This window comes from Trichechus manatus, unplaced genomic scaffold (genome assembly GCF_000243295.1).
Source record: "Trichechus manatus latirostris isolate Lorelei unplaced genomic scaffold, TriManLat1.0 scaffold00153, whole genome shotgun sequence".
Taxonomy (NCBI): Eukaryota; Metazoa; Chordata; class Mammalia; order Sirenia; family Trichechidae; genus Trichechus; species Trichechus manatus.
Window position 1 is genome coordinate 6,380,920 of NW_004444089.1, and position 20,375 is coordinate 6,401,294.

The window sequence follows — 20,375 nt, forward strand, 5'->3', positions numbered from 1 at the left end:
GTGTGTGTATGTCTGTGCATATGTGTATGTCTGTATGTGTGTATATGTGTATGTGCGTATGTGTGACTGTATATGTGTATATGTGTATGTATGTGTGTGAATGTGTATGTATGTATGTCTCTGTGCATGTGTGTATATGTGTATGCATGTGTGTATATGTATGTATGTGCGTATGTGTGTGTATATAGGTATGTATGTGTGTACGTGTGTGTGTATGTATGTGTGTGTGTGTATGTATGTACGGCCTGTCTTTGCCCAGAAATAATGCTTAGCAACTGTTACTAGGATAAAAGCAAATGTAATTCTGGAAAGAAACTCGTAGACTTACGTTTACATTAAGAATATGATTGGTAAGTTTTAAACATCAGGTTCTTGATAGAAGGCTTTTTGTTAAGTAAATATTGAGACAACACTTCTGTCATGAATTTTAATTTTGTGAGAATCATGTAACGATCTAACACATAGGGAGAAACTATGTAGGAAATGTATGTACTATCTGATGAATATCCAGTTGAACTAGTTCTCCTGAAGAATCACTTCATTGCAAAAACTGTTGAGATTAATGGGGTATACCATTATAAAAAAGGATGAAGAGAAAAACTTACTTCATTATCTTTTATAATGTTTTGTTGTTAGGTGCTGTCGAGTCGATTCTGACTCATAGCGACCTCATGTGACAGAGTAGAACTGCCCCATAGGGTTTTCTAGGCTGTGATCTTTATAGACACAGATGGCCAGGTCTTTCTTCTGCAGAGCGGCTGATAGGTTTGAACAGCCAACCTTTACGTTAGCAGCTGAGTGCTTAACCACTGTGCCACGAGGGCTTCTTTTTAATAAGATCTATGGGTAGATTAAACAAAAAACAAAAAAAAATTGCCGTCGAGTTGATTCCGACTCTTAGTGACCCTATAGGACAGCGTGGAACTGCTCCACAGGGTTTCCAAGGAGCAGCTGGTGGATTAGAACTGCCAACCTTGTGGTTAGCAGCCAAGCTCTTAACCACTGCGCCACCTGGGCAGATTAAATTCACTAAATACTCCATGGCCTTTGTATAGTCTTTTGTCAAAAGCTTAAAATCTTCTTCTAGTTTTTCATGGCTTTATCAAAACGTATAACTAATAAGCCCCATTTTAGGAAAAGTCAATACTTTATTTATTTTGATATATTTATCAATGCTTATATTGTTCAACAGAGGTATTTAGAAACAGATTCTACAGGTTCCCCTTATGCTTGAACAATGCACAGAAAAGCTGATTGTCTTTTAATGCTAATGAATGTGTTGATAAAGCCTATGCAATATTACAGCAATGATTTATATATTGATCCATTAAAATGTTAACCTTTTGACAGTAACAGTAGTGTCTATGTAATTCAGCATGAGCAGAGGTAAATGATTTTAAAAAGTGTTGTATTGAGTTAGTTGAAGTCAATGTGAGAACGTATTTTAAAGCTAGAAATAGACTCACCTCTCAGAACCGATGCTGCCATTTTCTTCCAGTGGAATGCCTAGAACTGAACATACAGTGTCCTGTTGTGAACTGGTGAATGTCAAGCAGAGGCCTCCACTCAGTAATGAGTGCAGGGTTGGGAGAGAAGAAAGCATTCAGGAGATGAAGCAGCAGAAGGTAGCCGATATTAAGCAAGTAATTGATGTTTCTCATGTTCGCGTCACTAGGAGCGTAAAAAAAGCACATCTATTAACTTTTTTTAATGAAAGTGTTATTTTAAAGCCGTAAATATCTGTATGTATAGGCACATGTTTTTCATTTGTCAAGTTTTGTTTTTTTGTCCTAATCGAGGACATTTCATTGATACTTCATTTACAATTGCTGTGACATCCAGGCAGTAAAACACCAAGGCAGCAGGCCTCGGGTTTGGCTCTGGTGCAGTCTGCGTCTTGAATGGGGAATAAAGGAAGTCTGGTGCGTTTACAAAAGGAAGGTTCTGGAGTGAAGTGCTGCCCCATCTGTTTCATCTCGTGGTTATGCAATGAGAAGTGTTACCACGTGCATCTAAATGCGTCAGTGGTTGTTTTATGAACTCTTTCTGTGCTTTGAGGAGTTTATCAGCAGGCTTCTCTATTGGGTGTCACTCCCAGCTGGCGCAGCTGCACTCTGCTGAGCGTCTTTGGAGGGTAATCCGGACTAACGAAGCCCGGAACACAGCTGATTCGCTAAGTGATTTATCCTTATGCTCTTGTCTGGTTCCTAAGAACTCTCCACTAACATTAGATTGATACACTGACTCTACTTTTATATTAGTTTGATGGACATTACAAATAAATTAGGAATTTGAGATGCTAAAAAACACGTTTCACAGTAAAAGTTTGTATTGTTAGACCCCTGGCTTGAGGGAAATGCCCGTTCTTTAGGACGTTTCGTTTTTGTTTGTATGTCAAAATGTTCATGGCGCTGTGAGTAGATAACGGGATTTATGTTGCTGTTGCTGGGTGCAGTCACGCTGATTCCAGCACGCACCCACCCCACGTGGCAGAGTAGAACTGTCTCATAGGGTTTTCTTGGCTATAATCTTTACGGGAGCAGATTGTCAGGTCTTTCTCCGGTGGAGCAGTTGGCAGGTTCAAACTGCCAACCTTTCGGTTAGCGGCTGAGCCCTTAACCACTGCACTACCAGGGCGCCTTCTCTGTGCCTAATCTGCTTTTTTTATATTTCAAAGGTGACTGGTTTAAAACACACCCTATGCTGATATGGTCTCATTAACATAATCAAGAAAGTCCTGTTCCCAAATGGAATTACATCTACAGATATCAACCAAAAAAACTAAACCCATTGCTGTCAAGTCTATCCTGCCTCACAGTGACCCTATAGGGCAGAGTAGAACCGCCCTGTCCGATTTTCTAGGCTGCAGTCTTTATGGGAGCAGATCGCCAGGTCTTTCTCCCACAGATCCGCTGGGTGAGTTCAAACCACTGACCTTTCATTAGCAGCCAAGTGCTTGACCTTTGTGCCACCAGGCCCCCTTACACAGTGGGGTAGAGAAGATCAAATGAGAAGAGCCCCTTGGAAAATACACTGCTGGGAAATAAAACCCGCTAGTAAAATAGTTGGAAACTGTGAGTGGAGGATTCTTATTTTGGAATTAGGTTTCCCAAAGAAACCAGAAGAGTACCTTCGTGTTGAAGGGTGTTTCATTAATATGGCCGTACTGTCCTAGCAGTGCTGAGAATGACAGTTCTCTACATGCCCTCACCGAGCACTCAGTGATCCAGTGGCCTGTAACTCTGTAAATCCCATCAGCTTGCTTTCCTTTCCTCTTAGAACTGTTTCAATGAGTGGCACTTTTGTTGTACAGGTTAAGATCCGGTAGCTTACTGAGGGCATACCAGAATGAGGACAGACACAATTGCCAACAAAAGACAGCTACAGCTTTCTCAGAGCCTGCCGCTCAGTAAATAAGATGCTAAAGTCTCTTCAGGTAGGGAGTTCTGTATTCAGTCCCCTGCTGTCTAGAAACTGTATCAGAATTCACGGGGAAAAATTAACTTACTTTTATCTGTTGATCCCAGTATTAACTATTCACCAGCCTTCTACAACCCAGATAATAAATCGCCATAGGGGCAAGTACCACTTTATTAGAGGCACTGAAATACCTAAAATAATATAGGTCGCCAGCTAGACTGAGAGCTGACCTGGAGATCAGTTGGAGACTCCTGATTTTCATAACAAGATCGTTAATGTGGCTTCTCTCGTCTTCCTCATTTTACCCTCCGCCTGGAAGCCAACCAGATGCTCCGATGACCTATCTTAGGACCTTGAGGAAGAAACTGCAGCTTCCTGTTATCGCTTGGGATTCAAGAATATCTTTTTTTATATTTTTTAATTTAGATTTTTTTTAGAGAGACAAAGAATAAGCTGGTAAAATGGGCTAACATTGAGTTCTTATTGTATGCTAGGTGCTGTGTTAGGGGAGCCCTGCTGGTGCAGTGATTAAGCACTCAACTGCTAACTGAAAGGTCAGTGGTTCAAACCCACAGCCGCTCCACAGGAGGAGGATGTGGCAGTCTGCTTCTATATAGAGACGACAGCCTTGGAAACCCTATGGGACAGTTCTACTCTGTCCTATAGGGTTGCTATGAGTCGGGATCGACTGGACGGCAGTGGTTTTGGTTTTTTGGTTTGGACTGTGCTAGGTACTTGATCTCTGTTAATGAGCTTTACCCTCTCTGCAACACTGTGAAGAAGGTGCTGCTGTGATCGTCTTCTTAGTAAGCAAGTGACACCCTCCCATTTACGAAGCAAGTAGCTTGCCGTGTTGAGATTTGCACCCAGGCCCTCTGTCTCCAAACTCCAGAACACGCTTCTTAGTCTCCGCACTGAACTTTGCCTCTCTGAGTGCATTTCCTCATCTGCGAAATGGGGATGACTGAGTCTGCGCCATAGCAGTGTTACACAGATTAAATGAAGTAACATACATAAAAAGCTTGGAATGTATTTTTTAACTTGTATTACCCAAGACCATGCAGTAACTGGCAAAGCTAGGATTCAAAATTGCAACAGCTTTTTCTGTGTTTAGAGCCCTGAACTTATCTAGCACAGTTTTTAGGTGAATGCTTGTTGAATAAGTAATTAAATGAGTGTCCTATGTTCTCTACTTCCCAGTGACAAGATTTGTCCGTTTTGCTCGTTTTCTTGATAGCATACAGCAGACACTCAACACGTGCTGAATGAGTGGACGATTATTCATCTGGTCCTCTCTAGTGAAGTATCTTCTGAACGTTGATGATGCCCACATTTACATCGCCAGCCCACACCTCTCCCTTCAGCTCCTAACTCTGTCTTGACACCTTCTCACGTACGTAAAGCACATCTCAACACGCTGAAACTCAGCACCTGCTCTTCCAGCCCAAACCTGGTAACCTCCTGCAGCCACCCCTGCCCCAGTAGATAGCAGCTCCATTCTTCCAATTGTTCAGGCCAACCGTCATCCTTGACACCTCTCTTGCTTTCAGTACCCCACGTCCAGAGCATCAGCAGATCCTGACCACTTCCCACCAACTTTACAGTTTTTATCCCGGGCCAGCCGACTCATTGTCACCCACTCACTTCAGGGCTGGGTGGTTGCCGTTTCTTCTGCGCACATTCTCTACTCCCAGTATCTGCAAGACTTTTTTTTTTTTTTTAAATAATATTTTAGTGTGTTTTCAGTGAAAGTTTACGCAGCAAATTAGGTTCCCATGTAACAGTTACTCACAAATTGCTCAGTGACATTGGTTGTATTTGTCACAGTGTGTCACATTCTCATTGATTCCCCTCTGGATGTTTTGTTCCCAGTACTCTGGTTTCCCTGCCCCCTTACCCTTTCATCTTTGCTTTAGAGTAATTGTCAACCATTTGCTCTCATACAGATAGTTTTTTAAATGTGCACAGTACTCAGTGGTAATATTCCTTGTCTGTGAGCCAATCTCTTGTTTAGCTAAAAGGTGAACTCGGGGTAGTTTTGGTTCAAGGTTTGACGAGTATCTCAGGGCACTAGTATCAGGGAGTCCTGTAGTCTCAACTGGTCCAGTAAGTCTGGACTTTCTAAGAATTTGAGTTCTGTTCTACATTTTTCTCCCATTCTCTCAGGGTCCATTCATTGTGGCCGTGATCAGAACAGTCAGTAGTGGTAGCCAGGCACCGTCTAGTTCTTCTGGTCTCAGGGTAGATGAGGCCGTGGTCTGTGCAGGCTGTTAGTCCTGTACATGACATTTCCCCCCACTTCTTTCAGGGGTTTACAGTATCTAAAATTGCAACGTTATCCCTACCATGACTTTCTAGGTCCCCATTCTCTGCTTTGTCTGTTCCTCTACCACTTATCAGTAGCTAACGTAATATGTGTTTTACTTCTTTTTCTAGTTTCTTGTCTCTCTTCTCCCATTTAAATCTAAGCTCTCAATAAGGGCAAGGATTTTGTGTCTTCATTGCTCTATACCCAGAGGTGCCTGTCTTATGATAGGTGCTCATTAAACCTGTTTAAATGAAGGGAGGAAGGGTAGGAGAGAGGAAGGAAGGAATGAAGGCAGGCAATGTGTTAATTCTGCTAGTATGTTTGTAATAATGCTATTGAAACTACAGTTGAAGGTTATCAGTAACGTCTTAATTGATCAATCTTAATGGCCTCCTGACATTGTTGACCTCCTCCGCTTTTCTGAAAAATAGAAATTTTGAACACTTATTCTGTACGAGACTGTCTAAAGTACTTTACGTATGCAGCAACCAGTTGAGTAGGATTTTCCCCTGACACCCCGGAATTGGCAACTGGGGCTCAAAGCTGAAAGCAAACAGGCACCCATTCTCCCATCTTATAAAGGGCTGAAAACAATGGCACCTACTCAGTAGAGTTTACATTCTAGTGGAGAGACACTGAGTTAAATATATAAGGGAGTTAACAAATTCATAACATCTCAAGTGGTGACAAGTGCTATGAGGTGTAGGTATTACTCTCTCCGTTTTAGAGATAAGAAAACTGAAACTGAAGAAAGTTATTGAAGGTCATATAGCTGGAGCTAGGACTTGACACCATTCTTTCCGACTTCAACATCCATGCACTGAGCCATGATACTGTGCTTACGGCCTCCATTCACTGTCCTGGTTGGCCTCTTGTCTCACTAACTGGTTCTTCTCTGTTGACTTAATTAACTCCTTTTTCTCTTTCTTCTCTAACCCCCTAAGTATGAGTATACTGTTTAGCTTCTGCTTGCTCTAGGGTTATACAGCTTTGGTTATCATCTCTGTGTTGAAGTGGAACAGGATGTTCCTACCTCCAATCCTGACCACTCTATTAATTCTTCATCATGAATTTTCTACTGCCTGGTGACATTTTCCAAACTGATGGCCTGTCATCTTCCTGTTGTTGTTCTCCCAGTCTCTCCAGTAGAAGTCAGAAGCTTTCCTTGAAGACTGCTATCTCTCACTTCTTCCCTTGTTTCTGTCATTGACTTGAGTCATTGTTATCATTCCGAAGACTTGACCTCTTAGTCATTATTGACTCCTCGCTCTCCCGTGCTCCTTTCTCCACCACCCCTAGGCTCTGTTAATCGCCAGTCCTGTGGATCCTCAGTCCTTCCTAGCATCTTTCCCACGTGTTCTTTTCACACTCCTTGCCATCACCCTAGTTGAGGTCTTTATCACCTTGTTCCTAGATGGTGGCTCCCTCTCTCTGTCTTTCCTCTCTCTGGTTCCTCATAAATAATGCTGCCAGTTGATCTTCTCATAGACCACTTCTGTCATGTTACTCCCCTATTCAGAGATCTTGGGGGATTTCCAATTATCACAGAAGGGAGAGGAGAGGGAAACCTCTTCTGGCATTCAAAGCCCTTCACTCTATGGCCACGACATGATACTCCCACGTCACTCCTTGACATCCCTCCTGGCATTCTCCACTGTAGACTGATTCTTTTCCAAACACAATTCTTAACATTTCTTGCCTTGAGTTTTTGCCTCTTACTCTTCACCTATCAGAATTTTAATCCTTCTGTAAGACCCAGTCCATCCTCTCGATGATCTTCCTAACGACAAATGGACTTTCCTTCTCAGTAGTCTTATATAGACACACTATCTTTCACACATTTTATTTCATCTAAGAATACTGTAATAATATAACATATTGATCCCATTGTACAAAATTGCTGGCTTCTATTTTTCTTTCCTGATAATTATTTTAGAATCAAAATTTGGTAAGTAGGATGAGAGTCTGCACAGTCACCTCAAGCTGCTACTGTTACCTTGGTGTCATGATACTATACAGAGAATCAGTGCCTGGGTCTTTGTCCTCCCTCCTGGGGCTACAGGTGGCAGTTCTGAACCTTCTCTTCTCATCAGATAGAGCCTGCCCTGAAGGTGCTCACTCCTTAGCACAATTCAAATAAATATATCCACTCAGGGTAATTTAGAGAGATTTGAAATAATTATTTTCAGCACTCCAGTATTCAGGAATCATAGACTCTCCAGTATTTAATACGTATGTAAACACTGTTTGAAAATTATGAAATCATAACCATCTGGCTGCTGCTGGCAAATTGATACCTTACTTTGGTGTGAACATAGAACTGCCCGAGCTTGCGCTATTTCTAGTTGTGTCTGCATAGAATGCAATGCAAATAAAATAAAATGCAATTGGAGTGTTTTGTACATTAATTCAGGAATGTAGAAAAACAGATAGCTCTCTTTTTAAATTCCTTGCAAGGGTTCAGGCAAAACATTTCTTAAGTCATTGAATTTTCAAATACTTACTGAGCATCTCTTGTGCCATCCACTATGCCCTCATGATACTGCCCTACCTTTGCAGAGCTTTCCAGCTACTAGGGCATTACAAACAACTAAGTGAACAATTACAACTCAGTAGGCTAAGCACTGGAGCCCTGGTGGCACAGTGGTTAAGAGCTTGGCTGCTAACCAAAAGGTCGGCAGTTCGAACCCACCAGCTGCTCCTTGGAAACCTATGGGGCAGTTCTTCTCTGTCCTGTAGGGTCGCATGAGTTGAAATCAACTCGATGGCAGCGGGTTTGGTTTTGGTTTCAGCTAAGCGCTAGTACTGGGGAAGGAGAAATTACTACAGAACATAAGGAAGGGCATCTAAAAGCAATGCAAGAAAGCTCTCTTAATGTAAAACCTATCCGAAAAACCTATTGGTCCTATCAGCAAATGTTCATTGAGCATATTTTTTCTCTTTCTACCCTTTCCTCAAGTATTGTACTAATATAGGAAATACATATATGTCTTATAGCCTCTACCATGAAAGGGCGCTATTGGAGAAGGTAGAGAAATCTTGAAAGACTATTTGGTTCACCTAAGGTGTGTTATTGGGGGATGGCGGCTTCCTCAGTTGACTTAGGGAAATGCTGGAGCAAGCACACATTTTCTGGGAAGATGATGAGTTCAGCTTTAAACACTAAACTGTGGATTAGTCAGGCAGAAAAGTCAAGAAGACAGCTAAATATATGACTTTAAAGTTTAGGGGAAAGGTCTAGGATTCATGTTTTCTAAAGTTAAAAGCATGAGAGTGGTTGAAAGAGCCTAGGAGACAGTATAGAATGAGAAAAAGCACAAGGACACCATCCTAGAGAACACCAGCAGAGGAGATGATGAGGAGGCTGAATGAGAAGACATGTCCAGAGAAGTGAGGAGGAAAACTGAGAGGCAGAGCTGTCCTAAAAGCTAAAAACGAGAGTTTCAATAAAAAGGTAGTGGCCGTCAGTGCAGCTGCCACATAGACCTCAAGGAAGATGCAAAGTTGTTTGTTTCTCCACGTGTGTTCCAGTGGAATTGTACAGACGGAGATGGGCCACAGTGGGGTGAGGGGCAAATGAGAGGTGGAAGGAGAAATGTAAAGCACTCTCAAGAGAACTGGCTAAAAGCGGAATACAAGAGATACTGTGGCAGATGTGGATGATGCAGTATAAACTGTAAGCACGATTTGAATATATTTAGCCCGTAGAAAAGGGTTAAAATTGAAAATGAGGAGGCTAATTTATGATCTAGCTCCCAGACTAACAGAAGGGATCGGTCTCATTCTCTAAGGTTAGAGACATTTGAGAGATGGCTCAGTTTTCCTTGAAAGCAAAAGCTCTACAAAAATTATTAGTATTTCCTTTTATTTACTGTATTGCATGTGTAATAATAACAATGGAGGGAGAGAGTGTTGGTTTGGGGTAGACAAGTGAAGGTCTGGACATGTCAGAGGAAGAAGCTGTTTCATTGTAGGAGATAATTGTGGATAGAGATAAGTTTGTAGATGGTGGTTTTAAAAAGTTGATGGAATTTATGACTAGGTGGCAGTAGCAAGCAGTGGGACTTAGTAAGGGTTGAGGAGGGGCTTGATGTACAAATCATCACTGAAAGGAAGAGGAGGGAATACTGACCAAAAACAAAAGGATTAAGGATGAAAATTACAGACTCACCATAGTGAAAACCAAAACCAGACCTGTTGCCGTCGAGTCGATTGCACTCATAGCAACCCTACAGGATAAAGTAGAACTGCCCCATACAGTTTCCAAGGAGCGTGTAGTGGATTGGAAAACCATACCATGAATTTGTAATGGTATCGATTTACATAAAGTCAAAATTATCCACATCACTGAACCACCCAGATGTGAAATAAGGGAAAAACCTAATTACAGGAATTATTTGAGGATGAGGATGTGGGGGAGATGGCTTATGGCAGAAGGACTGGGTGTGAAAGAATTGAAGGAATTGATGTGAGCGATTAGACTAATAGACTACTGATTCCAAACTGGAGGGAAGGAAGTGTAGACAAGAAGAGGCTTGACAAACTGAAAGGAGATGGGACGGTGAAGAGCCTGGAAGTCAAATTTAGCAAATAAATATATCGGGTATCCAATTAAATGTGAATTTTAGATAAATGTTTCATTGTGAAAGAGCTCATAGAGAGGAGGCAGAGCAGAAATAGGATACGGCCATAGATAGGCGTAGACTGCTGGAATTCAAGGAAGTCAAAGATTTTAAGATGAAGGTGTGGGACAGATTTTCTGTGTGAGTGTTGAATTCTCTCAAAGTGACGATAAGTGTTTGGGTAGAGAGGAAGATAAGACATTATTTGCTAAGCTTTGGGAACGCGGAACCTCCAAGAACAGAGTGAGGGATGTTGGCACCTGAAGGAACGGAGAGGAGAACAAGTGGAGTGGCCAGAGGTTGGAGAAGAGGAAACGGATGGGCCTACAGAGGCTGCTGACCTACTGGAAGCCAAAGGGCAACTTCATAAAATCATTGTTAGTCTAAGGCTTTGAATACTTTTGAGATATTTAATAAAATAGGTTTATCGTCAACAGCTGATGACTCTGGAGTTCACTTAAGTTTATGTCTGTAGCCGGGCAAGCATAGGCTGTTTTTTTTTAGGAGTCGTGTCAAGTGTTAATCCACTTAGCACATCTGTTTCCAACATTACCCATGTGTCTCTGAGGCTATTTTGATATTAATCAGTCGTATATGTTTCATTTGAGATATGTAAAACTACCAACAAAATCTTTCAGGTCTCTGGTGTCACATAACTTCCGTTAGCTTTACAGTATGATGAGAAAAACCTTTCGCTGGGAATCAGAAGGCTTGGGTTCTAGGGCCTGCTCTATTGTGAGTGAACTATCTGACCTTTATTAATGAGCTCAGTTAACCTCTGTGTCCTAGTTTCCTGCCCTGTAGGATGAGAGAATTCCAAAAGATGGTTTCTAAAGCTTCTAAAGCCTCTTCTACCCTAACCCACCCCCCTCAAAAACTATTCAGCTCTCTGTATTTTATTTAACTCCAAGGTCAGCAGTTTTACCTTTAAAGGTGAACTTCATCATATGCAACATCTTGAGAAGTTAGCCATAAATCATGTTTTTATGATTTAAGATTTGTGTGCTGTTGTTTAAAGAAAGAGTACTTAGTGGAATTTGTGTGACCACATCTTGCAGTTTAAGAGTAGTTATTATTCCCTAGTGAAGGAGCCCTGGTGGCACAGTGGTTAAGCGCTCGTCTGTGAACTGAATGGTTGGTGGTTCGAGCCCACCAGCTACTTCTCAGGAGAACGATGTAGCAGTCAGCTTCCATAAAGGTTATAGTTTTGGAAACCCTATGTGGCAGTTCCCCTCTGTCCTATAGGGTCGCTATGAGTCAGAATCGATTCGAGGACACTGGGTTTGGGCTTTGTTGTTGTTTGGTTTATTATTCCCAGCCTTGGATTTGTAACCCAAATTAATCACAGTCACTTGTGAAAGCAAAGTCTTGCCAGAAGGAAGCAGGTTTTGTTGTTGCTGTTGTTTCCTGTTTTCGTTTCTTTCTAAATGAGAGAAAATCGACATAACGCTCTTTGCATTGCTTTTTCACGGAAAAGCCTAAGATCTGTTCACCTGGCTGAAATTCAGATTGTTTTGCCAAGAGGTCAGTTCTTTGGTTTCGGCAGCACTTCTGAAGTGTCTGTTCACAAAAAGACTACCCTCGTGAACGAATGCTAGTGTCAACACCCCCTCCCAAGCGGGGATTCTGTGTTTACCGAGGAGGTGGTGTGATAGGTCAGGTCCGAGAGGCGCTTCTCCGGGGCAGGTCACCAGGTGATGACTGAGGAGAAACCACGGGAGCTGCCGCAAGTCTGGGTGGTGGCTGCCGCCTTCCCCAAAGTGCTATTGATCATGTTCAGCTGCTCTGCTCTCGTGTGGGGAATAATAGTGGAGTAAAGCTGCGTTTCTGCCTCATTTTTCCTGCTAATTTACACATTCAAGCCATTTTTTGTTTGCTACCCTTATTTGCTATCCGCTTTTGTCAGGGCCCTGTTCCTTCTTTGCCGCAGGCCTCAGAACTAATTTGAGCTTCTCTAATTACTTCATGTTTTACACCTGTCTGCATATCACACACCCCTTGTCTCTGGGCTTACGCTGTATATTTCCTTGCAGAAACACTCGTTTTCATACACGAGGAACCCGAAGTTTCTCCCCTCAGACTTCTGAGCGAAGAAACACAATGTCACTGTTGAGATGTCCTCAGCAATGCGGCTGACCTTTGGGGCTCCCGAAGGACAAGTGAAGGCTGTCTGCTCAGTTTGCGCGAAGTCATTGAGGGCCAGAGAGCCCGAGCTTTGTTCCTGGTGAATGAAGCAATGGTTGTAGTCATTTTAAAATCATTAAGACTCTGAATGCAAGTATCATTCGCCAGTGTTTGCACTACAGCTGCTGGTTGGCTTTAATAGCAGCTTATTAAATTTGGGTCAGGCAGAGTATCACAATGAAGAAACTGTTCTCAAAGTTACCTGTTTCAGAAAGGCAATTGATTAGATTTTTAACTTAAGTGACAGCTGCAATTCTTTGCCTGTTCTTTGTGGTGTCCTGCAGCTAGAGCAGCCTTTTGTAATTTGCGCTTCATTTTGTAAGAGCTTTCCCGAAGTATCCAGGGTGGCTTCCCACTCGGCACCTGCTTCAGTCCAATTAGGAGTTTAACCAGGGTCAGAGCAAGGCGACTTTCCACTTGGTGTTTACATCATTAGCAATGAGGCTGCTATGGGAGAGCAGGACTGTGTGTCGGGAAGAGGGGATGGGCTGCGGGATGGGCCGGCACCGAGCTGTCATCCGCCGGGCGGGGCCCTCCCTGATGGAGGCTCAGCAGGCTAGCAGTAACATTCCCAGTTGTCTGGGGGCCGCAGGCCTGTCATATCGGCTGGCGTACAGTTGTTTGGGGGTTACAGGTGCTAGCTGGGCTGGAGCAAGGAGTGTGCTTTTCGCCTCTCCTTTTTCTCCTCTGGAAGCCTATTGTTATTGGACAAATGACTGGGAAGACGCGGAGCTGAAACCTCTCGAGCATTCATTATTTTTGATGAGATGACAACTCTCGAGGTTCGTGTGCTCACTCCTCAGGCTGTTGTCTCCTCCCTTTTTTTTGGGAACACATAATAATTATTCTTTCTGTAAAATATTATCATAGGGAATGGAAACTAATTTTCGAAGGAGTAGTTTGTTCAGGGCCTTGCAAAGATCAGTCATCTGTTATCAAGAAAACAAAGCCTTTGTGAGAGCGTTTTCAGAACTGCATGACTTAGAAAAACATTGGGTTTCATTTTTTTCCATAACATCAAGGTATATTTATATTTGTGAGTGGCTTTAGCTCAATTATGTCACTGGTTTTTTTTGTTTGTTTGTTTTGTTTTTTGAAAATGCAACCTATTTCCAAAAAGAATTGCCGACAAAATCCTGATAATCAGCGCTTCCATGCCTGGGACCTTGCTGGAGAGCTGTTGCTGTGGTCCGTCAGCAGTGCTTTGTGCTGCTACATACCCAGTGACGATTTATCTGAAAATAACACTGTCATTGTTCCTTTCTTACCTCCTCCACCATTAAGAGGTACTTTAGTATCACGAGAGTTTTCATAGTTTAATCCCTTTTCAAAAGCTTTTTGGAATAAAAGCTCTAAATGGTCCTCAGAATTAATTTGATGTGACTTCTGTACAATATGGTTTAAGATTCTCAGAGGCACATTTTTACCACATACCCTTTTTTATTGATGCAGTGTGTGGAAAACACCAGCTAAATGTTTAGTGGACTCTCTAATGTAAGCCTTTTTTGTTACTTTCTAATGATACAGCTTTCCACTTTAAAAAGAAAAATTATTGTCGCTGTGACAGAACTCTTAATCCTCAAGAATTTTATTTGGGGTTTTTCTATGAATTTTTTAAGATGTGAATGTGTTGTTAATGTTTTTGGTATTCTTCAAAGCTGTGTTTTTCATCTCTGATTTGCGAAGAAGTAAAAGTCAGTAATAAAGTCAGCCTGGCAAATAGCAATCAGGCTTGATGATATGCAGTCAGTTACAATTTTGTTTATATTTGAGCCGCAGTGGCTCCAAACATGAGTGCTCCCAGCACTATTAATAACCCACTTCATCTTTTTGGTGTGTTTTGTTGTTTTTGAATACTTGTCTGTTTCTCTAATAAATTAGTATATGATAAATGTAATTTTTTGTTGCCTACAAATTATTTAATGCTAGACCCGTGGATTCCATGCCAAGTTCCTTCTCAACTTCTTGTACATTTATACAGCCCCAGTATAAGGGAACAGGAGGTATTCTTAAATTGCAGATTCCTTCACTGAATTTTAATGTTCACATTTTCCAAGGGGGTGTGTGTGTGTGTGTGCACGTGCATGTGTATACACACATGAACCTCTTTCCACAGTGAAAACATTATTCATTTAATTTAAAAAATATTTCCAAAGCACCTGCTGGTGCAAGAGTGGTGCTATTGGAAGATTAGAGAGCGAGCTCCAACAGTACAGACCCTACAGATCCCACCCTGTGGAGCTTTAGTGTGGTAGGGGAGACAGGCAGACGTCAAATCAGCACACAAATAAATGGAAATTTACAGCGGTGCTCCTACTGGGGAATGTGATCGGGTTCAGGGAAGGTTTTCCTAAGAAAGTGACTTGGAACTAGTCTGTTGAAGGTATAATGCCGTTTTTAAAAGTCTTATTTATTTTTCACTCCTATGAACTGGAAACATTTCAGCATACACTTTTGAATCAACATTTGCAAACACAATAAACTTTGAACTAGTGATGTACTAAATAAGGGAACATGTACAGCAAGGCACCTGGACAGAGGTATGAATCACTGTAAATTCAAAGGAAAGTTTTAGGCTTGTTCTAGGCTATGTTCATGGACATGTAATAAGCAAGTGTTTTCTCTAGAGCAAGTTCTTTCTCGGATACTTTTTCTCTATTTTTCTTTTTTTTTTTTCGTTCCTTCCTTCCACCAGGTTTATTCCTTGATTTATCTACTTGCCACGTAGAAGCAGACTGGAGTCTGCCAGTGTTGAACCAGGGCTGTGTTGGAGCTGCTCCCACAGACTTGTTAGAGCCGTGTGTATCTGTCCCCTGCCAGCTCCACCACATTCAGGGACACCACCAAGGCAGCTTGAAATCCACTACCTTGTAAAGAATGGTGCCATCTTTACAGAACAGAGATTGGCAAACTCTACACAGCCCACCCCCCACCAAGCTGGTCTCCTACACACCCTCCATCATGTCTGATATAATACATGGGATTTGGGCCTACAGTAGATTTGGAAAGAGAGTCCTTAAATTCTCACAGCTTTCCTCCACTCCTGTATGGGAGCTGGGAGTGGAGATTGGAAACATAAAATGAAGTTTGAGGTTATTTTTCTCTGAATTATTATTATATGTTTTATAGACACATAAAACTTGCAGTTAACCAAATTTGGTCTCTCTATGCATAAGAATTCAGCTAATGATATCATTTACCTTTGGAGAAAACAGTAACAACTCTTCCCCATGGATTAAATGATGAATGTAATTATTTAATGATGAATGATGAGAAGGGTTTAAAAATAATTGTCCTTTGCACTTAAATGTTCATCAGTTTCCAGCGTGACACCAGACATTGTAAATCTGAAGATACCATTTTAGACTCGATTCATAACCTTTATTGTCAGTCTTTGTTTTTTCCCTGTCATGAATCAAATGTTTGTTTTGTTTTCCAAACCCATAAAGCTATTGATTTTTCTGATCATAAATGTAATAATTATTAAATGTTAACATGTAGGCGGTATACAATAATATAAAATAAAATTACCCAGATTCCAACAGCCCAGAGATAAAAATTGTTAACATTTATAATACAATACTTTCTCAATGTATATATCCACATATAGGTTGATGTATATTTTATAGACCATAGTATACAGACTATTTTGTGACCTGCTTTTTTCACACAACTATATAATATGGGCATATTTCTATATCAATAAGTATAGATCCATGTCATTCTTGCTAGTGGCTATATAATGTCTCATTGTATATTGTACAAACGGTTAAGCACTCAGCTGCTCACTGAAAGGTTGGTGGTTCAGACCCACTCAGTGGTTCCACTGGAGGAAGATATGCCGTTCTGCTTCTGTGAAGATTACAGCCAAGAAAACCCTATGGGGCAGTTCTGCTCTGTCCTGTGGGGTCCCCATGAGTTGGAGTCAGCCCATAGCACCTAACAACAACAACATCAATACAATAACCAATCACCAACTGATGAACATTGTAAAAATAATTTTATCTATTTCAGACAATGAATAATTTTGTAAACATCCCTTTGTATACTTGTTTACTTCCTTAGGATAAATTTTTAGAAGTAGAATTGCTGGTATCAAGAATGCAAGTTCTTCCTCCCCACCCCGCCCCCGACCCGCCGCCCCGAGGCTTTCAAAACATTTGATTTCCAACTTTCTTTCCAGAAAGTTTATACCAATATTTAATTCCATCATTAGCATATAAAACCAAATCAAAACCATTGTTATTGAGTCTATTCCAACTCGTGGTAACCCTGTGTATTACAGAGTAGAACTGCTCCATAGAGTTCTCTTGTCTTCATAGAAGATCACCAGGCCTTTCTTCCGTGACATCGTTGGGTGGGTTCTAACTGCCCACCTTCAGGTTACTAGTTGAGTGCAGACTGTTTGTGCCACCCAGAGAACTCCAGTGGCACACAGGCTTCCTTGTCAACATGGGAGGATTATCATTCTTATCAATTTTTGTCAAAATGGTTTTAATGAATATACTAGAAAATCTTCATTTATTCTTAATCTATAGCTTGTAAATTTAAAATTGTCTTCAGTCTAGTAAAATGTTAATACATTGTCAGATAGTGATTATTTCCTCAGAGAAAGAAACCAGACACTATTTAAGTATGCAAATTTTAAGGAAAGGGCTAGGAGTACAATTTTAGATACAGAACTGGTAACGTGTATATTGCATTACCTAGGAGGGAGCAGCAAATATGAGTATTCATTTATTATTAGATACTGCATATTTCACATTCTGTATATCCAATCCCCAATGAATATTCATTTTAGAGGAAATATTTTGGATTATAAAATCAGAATATGGAACATCACAACTATAGAATCTTGCCAGCTAATTAACGGTAGAACCGTCAGTTACCATCCAGTTGACTCCAACTCATGGTGACCCCATGTGTGTCAGAGTTTGAACTATGCTCTGAAGGGTTTTCAATGGCTGATTTTTTTTTTTTTTTCAGAAGTAAATTACCAGGCCTTTCCTCCAGCATACCTCTGGGCGGACTCAAACCTCCAACCTTTCTGTTAGCAGCCGGCCACGTTAATTGTTTGCACTACCCAGAGACTCCGATTCAAGTTAAAAGCAACGAAACAAAACAAACAAACCCAAACACTGTACAAGCCAAGCAAAGCATATCTGTAGCCAAATCTGGCCAACAGGTTGCCAATTTGCAAACTCTGCCAAAGGTTTTGTGGCTTTCTTCCTGTAAAAGAATCCACCTCTTAGCGGTTCTTGGCTAACAGGGGTTTCCCATTCCTTCACCTGAACCTTTATAAACCTTCTGATCCACGCACTTCCATCTGCATGTGTACACACACGTACATTTTCCCCCTTAGTGTTACCGCTCCACAAAAAGCTCTCTCACAGCGCTGTGGCTACCTAGCAGCTAGTCCCTCTGGGCTGCACACACCCACTCAGGGCGGCCAGGAACGGTGGGGCTCCTTCCTGCCGTCTCATCCCCACCCCACTCCACTCATTCACTTTCCCCAGGGCTTCAAGAAGGTTATTTCTGGTTCAAACCCCTGCTGAGAATTTGCATGTCTAACAAGTTCCCAGGCAATGCTTATGCTGCTGGTCAGGGACCAGTCCTGAGAACCACTAGCAGAGCAGTGGTTCTCAAAATTTATTACACATAAAAATCACCCAAGGATCTTGTTAACGTGTAGATTTTGATTCTGTAATCTGGAAATGCAAATTCTTAGCAGGAGTTCAAACCAGAATGAACAGGTTCGAAGTCCTAACCTTCCCTGCCTGGCTGCTATACCTGTTTAAAAAAAAAAAAAAAGTTGCCGTCGAGTCGATTCCGACTCATAGCGACCCTGTAGGACAGAGTAGAGCTGCCCCATAGGGTTTCCAAGGAGCGGCTGGTGGATTCAAACTGATGACCTTTTGGTTAGCAGCCAAGCTCTTAAACCACTGTGCCCAATTGCTCTTTCTTGAGTATGAAAAGATAAAAAATCCCTTAGTGATATTTTTTCATTTTTAAATGGAATGCTGCTTATTTTTCTGTAGCAAATACAACCATTACTATAATCAGAACATCAATTTTATCTGAACAAATTACTGACTTATTGTATTAAGTTAAGGAGCCGTGGTAGTGCAGTGGTTAAAGACTCAGCTGCTGACCGAAAGGTGGGTGGTTTGAACCCACCAGCCACTCTGAAGGAGAAAAGACCTGGCTATCTGCTCCCATAAAGATTACAGCCTAGAAAACTCTGTGGGACAGTTCTACTCTGTCCTATAGGGTCGCCATGAGTTGGAAACTACTTGATGGCAATGGCTTTGGTTTTTTTGGTGTATTAAATTACTTCTGAGACATATCTATATGATACTGTTAAAAATGCAAATGGACAAAATGAGAATTCAGAATAACATTTCAAAAATTTACTTTCATAAAGAGAGTGTGTGCCATGATCATAGATACTGAGATGTGCATCTAAATATAATATACATACTCTTATTTGGAATCATGCTTACTGTGCCCATAAGCATCCAAACATTTAGAAAACTGACTTATAAAAGTTTACTTCATAATATTTATATATGATTTTGAGTTTAGGCATAGAAATAGCTATCTTTTCAGAGGTAGATATTTGGCGTTTATTGCTGTAGGACTAGGTCAGTATATTCTGTGGTTAATATAAAATGTTAGTTACACCAAGAGAATGTGTCTTGGAGTTTGAAATTTGGGAATGGGAAATGGAAATAAGAATTCTGAGTCTACAGCATAATCACTGTGCTTTCATTGTTTAAAGACTCTGGTTTCACCTACTTGTGTTCCAACTCATTTTTCCATGGAGTGTGCATAGAGAACTTCTTAATTGTGTTCTTGTACCAGGAATACATTTTAGGCCTAAACCTGAGCCTCAGACTTTATTTTTAGTTTGTGAATGCATCTTTGGAGGAACAGCCAGACCACAGTTTTGAAGATGTAGGTTAAAAACCCATCTCTGTGGGGCTCTCTCGTCCCGGCGGTAAGATGGCGGCTGCCTCTGAGTGCGATGTGGTAATGGCGGCGGCGACCGAGCCAGAGCTACTTGACGACGAAGAGGCAAAGAGGGAAGCAGAGTCTTCCAAGGAACAAGAAAATACATACTATGCCAAGAAAGACTACAATGAAGCTTATAACTGTTACACAAAAGCCATAGATACGTGTCCTAAAAATGCTAGCTATTATGGTAATCGAGCAGCCACTTTGATGATGCTTGGAAGGTTCCGGGAAGCTCTAGGAGATGCACAATAGTCAGTGAGGTTGGATGACAGTTTCGTTTGGGGACACCTACGAGAGGGCAAGTGCCACCTTTTTCTAGGGAATGCCATGGCAGCATTTCGAAGTTTCCAGAGAGACCTAGAACTGAATCACAAAAACACTCAGGCACAGCAGGAGTTCAGGAATGCAAAAGCAGTCATAGAATATGAGAAAATAGAAGAAATGGATTTTGAGAAGCGGAATTTTCGGAGGGTTGTTTTCTGCATGGATCGTGCCCAAGAATTTGCCCCCGCCTGTCATCGCTTCAAAATCCTCAAAGCAGAATGTTTAGCAATGCTGGGTCGTTATCCAGAAGCACAGTCTGTGGCCAGTGACATTTTACGAATGGATTCCACCAATGCGGATGCTCTGTATGTACGAGGTCTTTGCCTTTATTATGAAGATTGTATTAAGAAGGCGGTTCAGTATTTTGTACAGGCTCTCAAGATGGCTCCTGACCATGATAAGGCCTGTGTTGCCTGCAGAAATGCCAAAGCGCTTAAAGCAAAGAAAGAAAGAAAAGAGGGAATAAACGGCATAGGTATAAAACCTTCTAATGGAGAGGA

At 41.4% G+C, this 20,375-nt stretch overlaps 1 protein-coding gene and 1 pseudogene across 1 annotated transcript in view; both read left to right on the forward strand.

The window, feature by feature from the left end:
- Window positions 1–20,375, forward strand: part of NBEA (neurobeachin) — a 685,423-nt gene that overhangs the window by 458,991 nt on the left and 206,057 nt on the right. The window lies entirely within an intron of this gene.
- Window positions 19,540–20,375, forward strand: part of LOC105756755 (dnaJ homolog subfamily C member 7 pseudogene) — a 17,425-nt pseudogene continuing 16,589 nt past the window's right edge.